The sequence below is a fragment of the Dendronephthya gigantea genome, unplaced genomic scaffold (genome assembly GCF_004324835.1).
Source record: "Dendronephthya gigantea isolate DGI-Jeju-01 unplaced genomic scaffold, DenGig_1.0 000397F, whole genome shotgun sequence".
Classification (NCBI taxonomy): Eukaryota; Metazoa; Cnidaria; class Anthozoa; order Malacalcyonacea; family Nephtheidae; genus Dendronephthya; species Dendronephthya gigantea.
In genome coordinates, this window is record NW_021163407.1 from 4,968 (window position 1) to 19,251 (window position 14,284).

General features: G+C 41.3%; 1 protein-coding gene across 1 annotated transcript in view; it reads right to left on the minus strand.

The window, feature by feature from the left end:
* Positions 1-9,137: 9,137 nt before the first annotated feature.
* LOC114542781 overlaps positions 9,138-14,284 on the minus strand; it is a 33,463-nt gene continuing 28,316 nt past the window's right edge. The window contains exon 15 of the transcript XR_003689762.1: positions 9,138-9,315. The gene's annotated coding sequence lies outside the window, so the exon portion shown is untranslated. The remainder of the gene's footprint in view (positions 9,316-14,284) is intronic.

Consider the following 14,284-nt stretch of genomic DNA (forward strand, 5'->3'; position numbering starts at 1 on the left):
CTAGTAATTTTGAAAAACAGTTTAGTACAGATATTGGTCGATAATTTTCAAATTTTTTTTCGTCATTACCTTTGAATATTGGTGTAACTATGGCGACCTTTAAGCTGTCTGGAATGGTTCCATTTGAAAATGTTAGGTTAAATATGTGCGCTAATGGCTTAGAAATTTCTTTAGCAATTATTTTGACAATTTTAGTACTAATACCATCATATCCAAAACTCTTATTTACCTTCAGGTTTTTCATTTCAGTTTCAAGCTCATGTTCTGTGATAGGACTGAGGAAGAGACTAGATTGATAATTACCTGAAAAATACTTATCAAAGCTATTATTTTCATTCTGTTTTATTTTCTTTGCTAAATTGGGTCCGATGTTAATAAAGTAGTCATTGAATTTGTTAGCTATCTCTTTTGGATCATCAATTATATTTGATGTGCAGGTTTCAACAAAACGTTTTGATATCATGGTATTTTGTTTAGGTTTATTAAGTACTTCATTAAGGATTTTCGAAAATTTTTTTGAATTTTGTTTATGTTTTATTAACTCTCCTTCGTAATATGTCTTTTTTGCTATTTTTATGATATGATTTAGTTTATTTTTATATTTGTTGTATATTTGCTTATTTTTATCGTTTGGATTTATGAGAAAAGATTTATATAACTTATGCTTCTTTCTAACAGATTTTAATATACAGTTGGTTATCCATGGGCTTTTGTTTTTATTTATCTTTCCATTGTTTTTTCTTTTTTTTAATGGGAAATTTGCATCATATAATTCCATGAACAATTTTAAGAACTTATTATAGGCTATTTCTGGGTCGTTTGTTTTACTTAATATTTCATTCCAGGAAATACCTTTAATAGCGTCTGTAAACGTTTCTATGTTAGCTTTTTTGAATATTCTTTGATATGTAGTATTATTAACATTACCCCTATTATTATGTTAGGCAACTCTTCATTAGTTCTTGTGCAGCACCAGACGTGTGCTGGATCAGGTAATACAGTCGAGCTCGAGCACTTGAACTTGTAGTTTTAGCCTCGATAAGATGCTCGAAAGAACGGATAAAATCACAATAATCTATGGGGTTACCGCTGAATACTTGCATGCTTGGTTGAGGAAGGGTTAGGGCTTTAACTCCCTGCTGTTGCTGTTGTATAAGTAGTTGAAGGGCATGACTCTGTTGATCTTGCACTTCGACCAGTTTCTTAAAGGACTCTTCGTGGAAGTTATTCAAAGTACTGTTTGCCGAAACAGGTGTGGAGTTTGACATCGAGAGTTTAGGTGGAGCTGGGGTCGTATTAAGTTCATTGTGTTCAACTTTGGCTGTTGTTACTTCAGGTTCGAGTTTTCTCGCTTGTAAGTTTCTAACTTGAGAGGGTAAACTTCCACTTCGTGTTTCGGATTCGGCCTTCTCGTAGACTTCTCTTTCAGCCTCGGCTGCTGCAATCTCCCCACGTAACTGAAGCTGTTTCCTCCGTTGCTGAAGAGCAAGCTCTTCCATTTCGATTTGCTGCAAACGTTCGAGAAGTTCTACTTCGACTTGTAGGGCAGCCCTTTTAGCAGCAGCTCTTGCTCTCGCGCTGGTTACGCTTGTCTTCGACCCACAAGTTGAGCGCGTACGATACGAAGCACGGGATCCCACTTGACTTATCGAGTCTTCTGGTTGAATATTCACGAGTTCAGAGTCGGATTGACGCTTGAAGGATTTTTCTATCTCTTGAGCTATTTCAGCAAGCCATATGCCTGTCTCGTGTTCGAAATCCCTCGCAATTCTTTCGACAGAAAGACGGTAATCATGTGGTTCACGCAAGTCGACATCAGATTCTAACTGACTATGGTAGGCCTCGTGTACGTCTTTGAACGCTTTTAGTTCATCGTGCAGTTCTCCTAATTGATCCTTGACAACAGCTAAGTTATCTTGGTTTCGCATAAACTCTTTGCTTGTGTTTATTTTTCTGGTGATTTTTGATTTTGCGGTACTTCGCGCTTTCTTAAATTGTTCTATTGAACGTGCCTTCTCAGCCATAGGTAGATTTTCTTTAAGCATCGTGGATAAGAAGGTGGTGATTGATTCACGATTGCGGTAGCTAATCGGATCGGATCACAAGCTGTCAACACAGTCGTGACGCATTCAATTGACCAGTAACAAATTCGTCGAATTCCTTTTGACAGTGCATCAAATTCGAACTAAAATGTAGCTTTCGTCTGAACAGAATTTGAATAGCAACGATAATCCAAACGAAACTACTGAATAGACGGGTGCGTGGATAACAAAACGAACTCGACAGACGATTCTGATAACAATGTTCTGAGGATTTAATATAAATCAACAATACTACAGGTATAGACTGACAAACACGAACTCGTCGTTGGGATAACACAGTCGAGCTAGAAACGATTGTCCGTAGATAATACGACTCGGGAAACGGACTGTAGATCGATTGAGAATCGACTGGAAATCGATTGAGAATCGACTGGATATCGGTTCGAATTTGGTTTGCGCACGCACCAAACCTTCATAGAAAAATAGCGTAGAGAATGTATATTTGTAGAGTACCAACGTGAATAGATATTAATACGCCAATTATTTAATAAAGGCACCAACGACAGTTGCTTACTCACAAGCAGGTCCACGTTAAACACTGACTTAAGTTTGCTTGAGTCTCCTATATTTATGCAGAGCGATACCGGAACGTGCAATGGATCTAGAAATGTTATTTTGCGCAACGGACATTGCTAGGTTAGGTTGGGAAACCGCATTGCGCATTTGCTGACTAAATTTACGCATTTTGGTTTAGCGGTTGTGGCTGCGGAAAATAACAAGGTTGTTTTTGCCAATACAATATTATAGAAAACATCCGTTGGTTAGTCTCTTCCGTTTCGAAACCAACACCCACTAATGAAACTAGAACCACTACGATTACATTCATATCAAATTTTAATATCAAAAGAGTATAAAGAAGAGTATTTAACGTGGTTTATCTGCGAGACAACTTTTGCTCTGTCCATTAAACGACACTTTTGCAACCACTCGTTTTATTACACTGGAAGAAATTCATAGTATGATTGATTAACTTATGATTGAGACTGAAAATGTCCAAAAATATCGTGTTCAAAATATTGATTTTCCTGACGACTAGACTTGTTACGAACGAAAGAGAGTACAAACAAATACTAACCCCCTTAAAGACAGCGTTACAAGCACATTTCTCGTCAACACAAGATGTTTTCAAACACATTTCACAATGGTAATTCAAGACTGGTGACACAATGGTAATTCTCGGTTCCAAGGTTGTCATAGCCGGGGGTGGTATTGGGGATAAGCTCCCACTACCTATAAAATACTCCCATATGGCGTGCGTGCTCAAATAGCCTCTGACAACTAAGTCCAGCTCCTGGCGTGCTCGTCGCGGGACTGCTTCTACTGACAGGAGAAGGGGTGCAGGCGGGTCTCTGGCGCCTTAAAACCAGATTGCTTCGGGCAGGTGGGGCTCGACAGCCTGGAAAGGCAGTCCACCTAGGGGAAGGAAAACCCTGATTTCAAACCTCCGCTGCCTTGCGGCATACCCGTTCACTGGAAAGGCTTCGGGAGTCAACCCTGAGGAAAAATCCGGAGTCGGAGCCCCTAAGGCAGTTCGTCGTTAGCTTCAACCTCGTTCTGGCAGCTCCTGCGACGGCGCTGGTGCCAAACTGTAACAGCCTGCTGTTCCTTTGGATCCACCAACGACGTGGAGAGGGGGGACACGCTGCATGGGCAACAGCCCGTCCTCCATATCATCCTGCCCAGGCTAGAATCCTACCACAACGTACCAAAACCCAGACCATACACCGGAGAGGACACTCCAGCTTCGCCCTCGGCGTCGACACAACACGGGAAGCAATAGATACCGGTTATAAGTCATCGCTCGATTGGCGTTGATTGCTTTCGACGGTGGGAGGCATTTTCGGATGCCATTGGACAGCTATCTCCCGCCTCAAGCTGGGCAGCCCCCAGCCAATAAGGTGCAGTCCCGCCACGGTCTGCTTGCCCCATTGGGTGCATGGGGATTAGGAGAAATCTGAACGGTAGACTGCAAATCTCGCACCAGGCATAACAAAACAAAGAAAAATACCAGCTCTAAAACTGGGAAGCTGGAACGTACGAACTATGATGACCGGCCTCGCAGAAAACCTCAAACACATCAGCGACGCCAGGAAGACCGCCGTCATCAACGACGAGCTGAAGAGACTGAACGTAGACATCGCCACCCTGCAGGAAACACGACTGGCTGACTCGGGCACACTGAGAGAGAAAGACTATACGTTCTTCTGGCAGGGAAAGGGCTCCAACGAGCCCAGGGAGTACGGAGTGGGCTTTGCAGTTAGGAATACATTGCTGAAGATGGTTGAACCAGGCAGCAATGGCTCTGCGCGACTCCTGACTCTCCGCCTTAACACCACTGAAGGCCCTGTCACTCTCGTCAGTGTCTACGCCCCAACGCTGGCCGCCACCCAGAAGCCAAGGATGAGTTCTATGAGAACCTAGCAGCCACTGTCAGGAATATCCCCAGCACAGAACAACTAGTTCTGCTTGGCGACTTCAACGCCAGAGTGGGCGCCGATCATGACTCCTGGCCGTCCTGCCTCGGTGAATTTGGTGTGGGCAAGATGAATGAAAACGGACAGCGTCTACTGGAGTTCTGCACGTACTACAACTTGTGCATTACCAACTCCTACTTCCAGACCAAGCCACAACACAAAGTTTCCTTGCGCCACCCGCGTTCCAAACACTGGCACCAGCTGGACATGATCCTGACCAGACGCACCTCCCTGAAGAACGTGCTATTGACCCGTTCCTACCAGAGTGCGGATTGTGACACAGACCACTCACTGGTGTGTTGCAAGTTCAGGATGCAGCCAAAGAAATTCCACCGCGCCAGACAGCAAGGAAAGGCACGCATTGACACCAGCAAGATGGCCCAACCAGAACTTGTGGAGCAGTTCGCCGCCGCCTTTGAGAAGGAGCTTGGCACCTTGGGGCACGAGGAATCTGCAACGAAGAGGTGGGAGGAACTGCGAAACACCATACACCACACAGCCTTGACTACCTTTGGGAAGAAAACCACCAAGTCGCATGATTGGTTCGAAGCCAAGACGACTGAGATGACCCCTGTCATCGAAGCCAAGCGCGCTGCTCTCGCCGAGTACAAGCGGACCCCAAACGAGAGGAACCTCCAGATCCTCAGAGCTGCAAGGAGCAAAGTCCAGCAGACGGCACGGCGCTGCGCCAACGAGTACTGGATGCAGCTAAGTGAAGACATTCAGACTGCCGCCATCACTGGGAACATCAGAGGGATGTACGATGGCATCAAGAAGGCACTGGGCCCAGTTCAGAGCAAAACGGCACCCCTCAAATCCTCCACTGGGGAAACCATCACAGACAAGGGCCAGCAGATGGAGAGGTGGGTGGAACACTACTCCGACCTCTACTCCACACAGAACACAGTGTCCCCCTTAGCTCTTGATGCTATCGAGTGCCTACCGACCATGAACGTGCTCGACGCGGAGCAAACCTTGGATGAGCTCAATAAGGCCATTGACAGCCTGGCCGCAGGAAAAGCTCCAGGCAGTGACGGTATACCACCCGACCTGATCAAGCACTGCAAGACTACCCTATTGCGTCCACTGCACGAAGTCCTCTGCCAGTGCTGGAAGGAAGGTGCTGTACCTCAAGACATGAGGGATGCCAAGATCATCACCCTCTACAAAAACAAGGGCGAAAGAAGCGACTGTAACAATTACAGGGGGATCTCTCTCCTCAGCATAGTTGGCAAGGTGTACGCGCGCGTCATCCTCGTTCGCTTACAGAAACTCGCCGAACGCGTCTACCCTGAGTCCCAGTGTGGCTTTCGCGCCAACAGATCAACGGTAGACATGATTTTCTCCCTCCGCCAACTCCAGGAGAAATGCAGAGAACAGAACATGCCGCTGTATGTTGCCTTCATTGACCTGACGAAGGCTTTCGACTTGGTCAGCAGAGAAGGCCTATTCGCGATCCTGCCAAAGATAGGATGCCCCCCAAAGCTGCAGAGCCTCGTCGAATCCTTCCACACTGATATGAAGGGAACTGTACAGTACGACGGCAGTATCTCGGAGCCATTCGACATACGCAGCGGCGTCAAACAAGGCTGCGTCCTCGCCCCGACTCTCTTCGGGATCTTCTTTGCATTGCTCCTGAAGCATGCCTTCGGCTCATCAACAGAGGGGATCTACCTACACACCAGATCCGACGGCAAGCTGTTCAACCTTGCCCGCCTCAAAGCCAAAACCAAAGTACGAGAGGCCCTGATCCGCGACATGCTGTTTGCCGACGATGCTGCAGTCGCAACACACACACAGCAGGAGCTCCAGACCCTGATGGACCGCTTTTCCCAGGCCTGCAAGGACTTCGGGCTTACTATTAGTCTAAAGAAGACCAAAGTACTGGGACAGAGCGTGGAAGTGCCACCATCTATCACCATCGACGACTACGAGCTGGAAGTCGTGAACGAATTCACATACCTGGGGTCCACGATCAGCAGCAACCTCTCACTGGACACAGAACTGGACAAAAGAATTGGGAAGGCAGCAACAACACTCGCTCGCCTCACCACACGAGTGTGGGAGAACTCCAAACTTTCCATCAAGACCAGGATGGCAGTGTACAATGCCTGTGTCCTCAGTACACTACTGTACGGGAGTGAGACGTGGACGACCTACGCCAAACAAGAAAGAAGACTGAACGCCTTCCACCTGAGGTGCGTCCGCCGCATACTGGGCATTTCGTGGCAGGACAAAGTGCCCAACACCGAAGTCTTGTCTCGCGCCGGCCTTCCAACCATGTTTACCTTGCTCAGACAACGAAGGCTCCGCTGTCTGGGCCATGTTCACCGCATGGAGGACGGCCGCATCCCCAAAGACATCCTCTACGGAGAACTGGCGAGTGGCAAGAGAGGCACTGGCCGCCCACAGCTGCGCTATAGAGATGTCTGCAAGAGGGACATGAAAGCTCTTGAGATCGACACAGAGCGCTGGGAGAGCCTGGCCGACGACCGCTCTAGATGGAGAAGCACAGCGACCACACAGCTGAAGACAGGAGAGGAGCGGCTGAAAGGTGCTGCGGAGGAAAAGCGAGCCCGCAGAAAAGAACGTGACCGCTCTCACAGCACAGAGACAATCCACAAGTGTGACTTGTGTGACAGAGACTGCCATTCGCGCATCGGCCTGTTCAGCCACAGGCGGCGCTGTTCCAGCAGGACAGACAACTAGGATTTTCAACCCATGGTCACCACAGACCGAAGGAGGCCGATGATGATGAATTCAAGACACAGATGTGGACACATTCGTTACAATCGGCTTTGAATTCTAAAGTGAAGAGATATAAAAATGGTATACTGAACATTAATTAGAGAAATGCACATGCAGGGAATACCAGCGTAGGGGGAGGGGGGGGGGCTATAGCATTTGCAGAAACAGTTCGAGCACTCTTTCTTTCAGTAATGATCAATTAATTAATGACACCGAAAAGACTTAAGTATAACAATAGATAAAACATTACACTGGTATTGGTTGCTACATTCAGCGATATAGTACGCTAAAGTAAAGCTAAAGGATAGGGTATATTTTTGAATAAAGGTAGTAAAAAGGAACATACTCATCGCCGCTATACTCGCGAAATATGGATGAATTGATGCGCTTTTCATTACTCCTAAAATTGAAATAATATCAAGTATAAGCTGTTTTTGTTTTGTAAAGATTTAGAATTCCCGAGATTTAATATTTTAGCACACCTTTTTTGATTGTTTGAGAAAATTAGCTTTTCCAATTGTGTAATGATAAAAATGTGCGCATGCACAACTCGGGTCACTCGATAGCATAGTCACTCGATCGCGAATGTCGCTGCATGTTAATGCCATCGAGTGCTAATGTTAGACTGAAATCCAAATCACCTTAACTCGTCAATGGCGAATAACAAAATGGTGCATAATGCTGAGTAAAAACCGAGCAGAGACTGGCAATGGGCACCAACTTGAGTTCTTGATCAGTACATCTCTATATGGCATAGAACACTGTATGTAAGGCATTACAGTCTGTTGTGTGTTGTACTTGAACATTGTGGTTATTTCCATTTTACGAGATATGCTTCAAAAGAATTCATCCAAATAACCCTTTCAGAAATTTATGTACCAGGTGGGACCAAAAGAAACTGGCTTAATGCACAAGGAAATTTACCAGCCCGGCTGGAAGCCTACGTCTGGTAAGTGCTAATATGTGGTAAACACCAAACCCAGCTAGCACAATCACGTTGTATGAACGTTGTATCAACGTTCGTCGAACGCTTAGATAACGTTATTTTGGGTAAACGTTTTTTTTGTGAGCTTGTAGGAACGTGGTAGTAACGTTAAGATTAACGTCACGGCGCGACGTTAATACAACGTCCGCAGGGGCGGATCTAGGGTTTTTCAAACATAAGTCCAAATTGGGAAATTTTGAGAAAATTTTGATTATTTCGGCCCATTTTAGGGTTCACAATGCCCAGGAAAGACGTATTAGATTGCGCTTATTAACAAAGCTGGGAGGGTCGTATTTTAAAACACACAACTTCGTACTCCCATATATTATCCCCTTATGATAGCAATAGTTGATTTAACACAAATTAAACAATATCCTGAAATAAAATAAAGAGAGATATTTCCATTGCTTCGCGTAAGATGCATTGATTAGGCGTACAAGAACTTTACAAAACCATGCTAATCATAACAAACATAATATGGTATAAATAGTCGCGAATATTATAATATGCATCCAAACTTCAATATAATGCAAATTTTCAAACACTCCAACGAGTGCTGAGTAAGTAGGCTTATCCATTCTAGTGCATTTTACGACGGGATAAGTTTTATAACCATAATATGAGCGTAGGAACTAGGAAGATTATGATATATAAACTACAGTATATTGATAACTGTAAACGAACTTGTCACATGCATGGAACACTCCTAAACTAAAAAGGAATTGTCATATATAGATCAGTATACAAATTTAGAGTTTTATTACTATTTATTTTTCCTATAATATATGACATTTTTATTATTAATTATGACATCATCATCATCGCATTTCTCATCAATTTCTTCCAGGCTTGCCAGAGAAGTACCTAGATGTCGAAAATATTTCAAACCAACTGCAATCTGGCTTTTGGCAAAAGCTATTCCTTTGTTAGTAATAGCAAGTTGACCCTGTAATGTCTCGATTCTTTCGCAACGCAAGGAATAACACTTCCTATCAGCCAATAAGTTCTACAACAACAGAAAATGTAAAATACGAAGAAAATTGGAGACTAACACTAAACCACAGAAGACTACATGCCATTATGGTGCACACATATTAATACATTGTTATACCTCATTTTCGTTTTGATATTTATCATCAGGTTCATTGACGTCGTGAATAAAAGCTAACTAGGGATCCAAGGATAGTGCAAAGTTTTCATGCCCTGTAATACCTAAGCAACCAGACGTTTGTCCCAACATAAAAATTTTGTTTGACTTATGCCAGTAAAAATATAATGAACTAGGTTAAACATTAATCAAAAGGAAATTACTCAAAGTACTCAAGTTACGTTAGCCGCGGATACTGTCACTAATAAATTACAATTTTAGTTGCCCATGTAAACCTAACCGGGCGCGATTTTCTCAGTTTAGTCTCTTTTCTTCGTCAAACAACTGTGACTACATTCACTACATATATACGATGGCTACAATTTATCCGTCACTTCATAAGAATAGCAAAAATAGTTGCGTTGTAAATAATGTAAATAAACCGCGGTGCATATTATGTCTATGATGTGGATACTTCGACGCGTAAATCGATACAAAACAATATACTTATAATCAATACTGTATACTGCCAAAATGATTTGATTACTGCACAAAATGTCCGTTTTTTATAGTATCATTTATGTACTGTATGCAGAATACCAGGTATCGACTTGCTATCGACATAATATAAATTCGTGTAACTGTGTAAGAGTCTATCAATACATAAACAACACGGCGTCGTTTCTTCCTAACCTCTTAGCTCTATTTATGGAATAAACCTTCCAAATTATATTTGTGTTGAATTGAATGCTCGTAATTCATAACATAAGTTGATAAATTGCGTAGATTCTCAAAGAATTGCTCGATTTTTACGCCCGGAATGTTTTGAAGCAATGCTCGTCGCTCCTCGTTTCTTTACATCGTGAATAATGTTCAAGTCTGGACGGCACATGCGCAGTTGCGACGTGTGAAAAAATCGGGTGTTCCGGGGGGTAATACAGCGCAAATCGTTTTAAAACAAAACCTAAACCGCGGAAAAGCAATGCATCAAAATTTACAGTAACCGCCAAAATTCCTCAATATTTTGGTGAACTTTGCAAAAAGGACATAGTGCATTAATAACTAAAGCAATTTAAACTGATTTAAAAACTTTAAATTACTGATCATACTCAAAAAGGTACTATACGCATAAATCAATCTACCCCCCGTAAAGTTTACACTATGACTGACTGACTGACTGACTGACTGACTGACTGACTGACTGACTGACTGACTGACTGACTGACTGACTGACTGACATATTGATGTGCCCTTACGTAACTTAGTGTGTTCCCTAGTGTAACTTAGCTGTGCCCTAGTGTAACCTATTAAGTTACACTAGGGCACATGTGCCCTAGTGTAACTTAGTGTGTGCCCTAGTGTAACTTGGCTGTGCCCTAGTGTAACTTGCTTGTGCCCTGTAACCTGGCTGTGCCCTAGTGTAACTTGCCTGTGCCCTAGTGTAACCTGGCTGTGCCCTAGTGTAACTTTCCTGTGCCCTAGTGTAACCTAGGTACTACAAACATTTAATGAACATCATATTGCACTAAAAACAATTTTACTGAAATTGCTGTTGGATGTACAAGAAACTATAGTTTGTTGTCATGCGCAATTTGGTGCACTGTAGTGATTGTAGTCTGCATTTTTGCTAAAGTGTTTGGCCTAATGAATAAATGTCAAGAGTACCATATGGCTGGTGTTCTTGTCCTTAAACAAGGAAACTTGTCAGGTGAGTAAGACTTTATTTATGCAATAGTAATTGACCAGGTAATTCTATTTTATTTTAGGTTATTTTGACCAGCCCTTTTTCCAACCCTTTGTGTTCCAGATCAAGAGTTAGCAACTACATTACGTAAACCATAAACTGAAATTATTTTGTAACCTATAGCCCATGCACAAGTGTTTAGAAACCTAATTTTCCAGTAGGCCAGACATCTGATACCAAAATGGTATTTTTGTTGTAAACCAATTTCTTGGATGAAGGGAAATGCCCCCTGCCCTAATGAAATGTTATTTTGACATTTTTATATTTTCATTCTGTGTACTATAACCATGGCAAGCAGAAAACTTGAGCTAGAAATACAAAATAAAACAAAATCCAAAGGTGGAAATCTTGTGTTCTTCATATTCAATGTAAAAAAACAGAGTGTACAGTCAGTGTATTTCTATGTTCAATGTAGAATGGATTTTATTAGTATTTTTTATATTTATCAACAGTATGTTGACATTATATTTATTAGCATTCAAGACAGCATGCTGTTCATTCTCAGCAGCATTCTGATTTCCAGATTAGCACTCTGAGGAAATCATGCTGACTAAATAACTTTTTATTAGAGCTCCATGGATGAAAATCAGCTCTTTATCCTTTGCTTCAATGGGCAATCTGCAAAATGGGCAATCTTTTGTTGCTGCTAAATGCTGACTCTTGGCTAATACTATTTCTCTAATTCTCTTACAAAGTAATGTGTGTTGAACAATCAGAGATACAGTGTACATACATTTTACTCTGTCTCTGTCATTGGATTTACTTTCCAATTTTTGGTCAGAGTACAATACTAAATTTAGCATTGTTCATATCAGGGGTTAGGGGTTGTTATTCAAAAAATTGTACAACCCCAGGAAAGTACAACTTCAGTAAAGAACAACTCTGTAATGGACCAGCATTTTCCCGTAATGGATCTGCGTTACTGGAAATCCATCACAAGTGAAAAACTGAGAAATTCTGATTAAAAAGAGCCCAAAAAAAAGCTCAAGAGAGAATTTAATTGCTTTTGAAATTAACAAAATTTCTCCAGACAGTTGGTAAACCATGCATTTCTTGTTTGTTTCAAGCGCAAATATACATGCCCCTTGTGCCATATCATAAATTTTTCATTAACCTTGCTTGCTCGGTCGATCTTTTGCACTAACTTCGCTCTTCAAACTCAATTTGTTCAAAAAGACCTTGGTCTGATAGTTCTCAAAGTAAAAATTTCTGAATAAACAGGACATCTTGAGAGTCAAAATATGAATCAAGCAAGACACAGGTTGAGATTTTAAATTTTTAATCAGAGAATCTAATAATTTCTTAATTTCAGCTACCTCCAACATACCCGTGCTATTTTAAGGTAAATTTTCTGTAAATCATTAGAAAAATTGCTTCTCACATTGTGATAATTGTTTACACACATTTTGGAAAAATGAATGTACCCCCAAATGGTGAGAAAAATTGGAAGATACCATTCAAAAAGCGTGCCCATGCAGGAAAAACAAAAACTATTGAAATAATTCGATTTTCTAATAAGAAAATATGACTGTGTCGATATTTTTACGCATGTGTGATTATTTCCAGTTAGGCGTTTTTCATACGCACGTACATGCACGGAAATGTCTAAACCCTTATATATGTTATCTTTGAAAAAACTAAGTAAATAAATCGAAAGAACTTAGTTTTCCGCATAGAAACACTTCAAATTTTCCGTGCGTGTACGTGCATATAAAAAACGCGTAACTGGAAAGCAGCCCTAAGTATTCTCATTCAAATTCTAACAATAGTTAATTTCGGTAGTTTTCGTTTTTTCTTGGACACTTTGTATGATAGAAAATTGCATAAAATTCTATGATATATAAATCTACAGTTCTGAATATATCAGTATCTTAAGAAATATAAAGCAACGGTAACTCCGACAGTCAGTTAAATTGTTCAAGCTTTCAACTATACAAGCACAGTCGAGAGCTTGTACAATTAAAATGCTGATTTTTGGAGTTAGCGTTGTTTTGTACTGCAAGTCTATTATTTTTTACTGTAGAATGTCAATAAACATCCTAAAAGACAAATGTGTCAGTTAGTCACCGATACGGGAGTCCATATCTTTATTTTTTTCTTTTTCTCTTTTCGCAATTTTCCTCTCCGTCCTCAGCTTGTCGTATATTTGCTGGTTGGTAAATTTCTTTGTTAGGTGCTTCAAATTCTTATTCTCCTTCAACATCGACACAGCAACTTTGGTGGTGATTGATATACGACAGAGCTCTGGCACTATAGACAGAGTAAAACAATCATCTTGCATTAAAAGTAAAAATTATATATAAAGCTAACATGAGCAACAGGTTATAAAGTTAACTTGTTTTTGAACAACGAGCCACTGGGACTATTAAACAGTAAAATTGTCTTGTATATATGACAGAGTTCTGGAACTATATGACAGAGTAAAACAGTCATCTGGCATTAAAAGTAAAACGTTATATATAAAGCTAATGTGAGCAAGAGGTTATAAAGTTAACTTGCTTTTGAACAACCAGCAACTGGTATTAAACAGTAAAACTTTCTTCAGTATATGACAGAGTTATGGCACTATAGACAGAGTAAAATAATCATCTGGCACTAAAAGTTAAACATTATATATATTGAGCTAAGATGAGCACGTGTCCATGCCCGTGTTATACAAATACAGCGCCTTTCCCCCATGTTAAAGTTAACCTGCTTTACAAAAACTACTGAGCCACTTGTCTGTCATATACGGCAGAGTTCTGCCATTACGGACAGAGTAAAACAAACATCTGGGATTAGAAGTAAAAATTAAATATATAAACTATACGATGAGCATTGGCAGTGCGCTTCCATGCATGCACGTGTTTTACAGCGCCCTGCCCCAGATTAAAGTTAACTTGCTTTTGAACACCCAGTCACTGGTATTAAACAGTAAAATTGTCTTCTATATATACACATGACAGAGTTATGGCACTGTGGAAAGAGTAAAGTAATCATCTGGCATTAAAAGTTTTTACTTATATATAAAGTTAACTTGCTTTTGAACAACCAGCCATTGGTTATAAACAGTAAAACTGTCTTCTATATATGACAGAGTTAACTAGCAGTATAGACAATGTAAAACAATCATGTAGCATTAAAAGTAAAACATTAAATACAAAA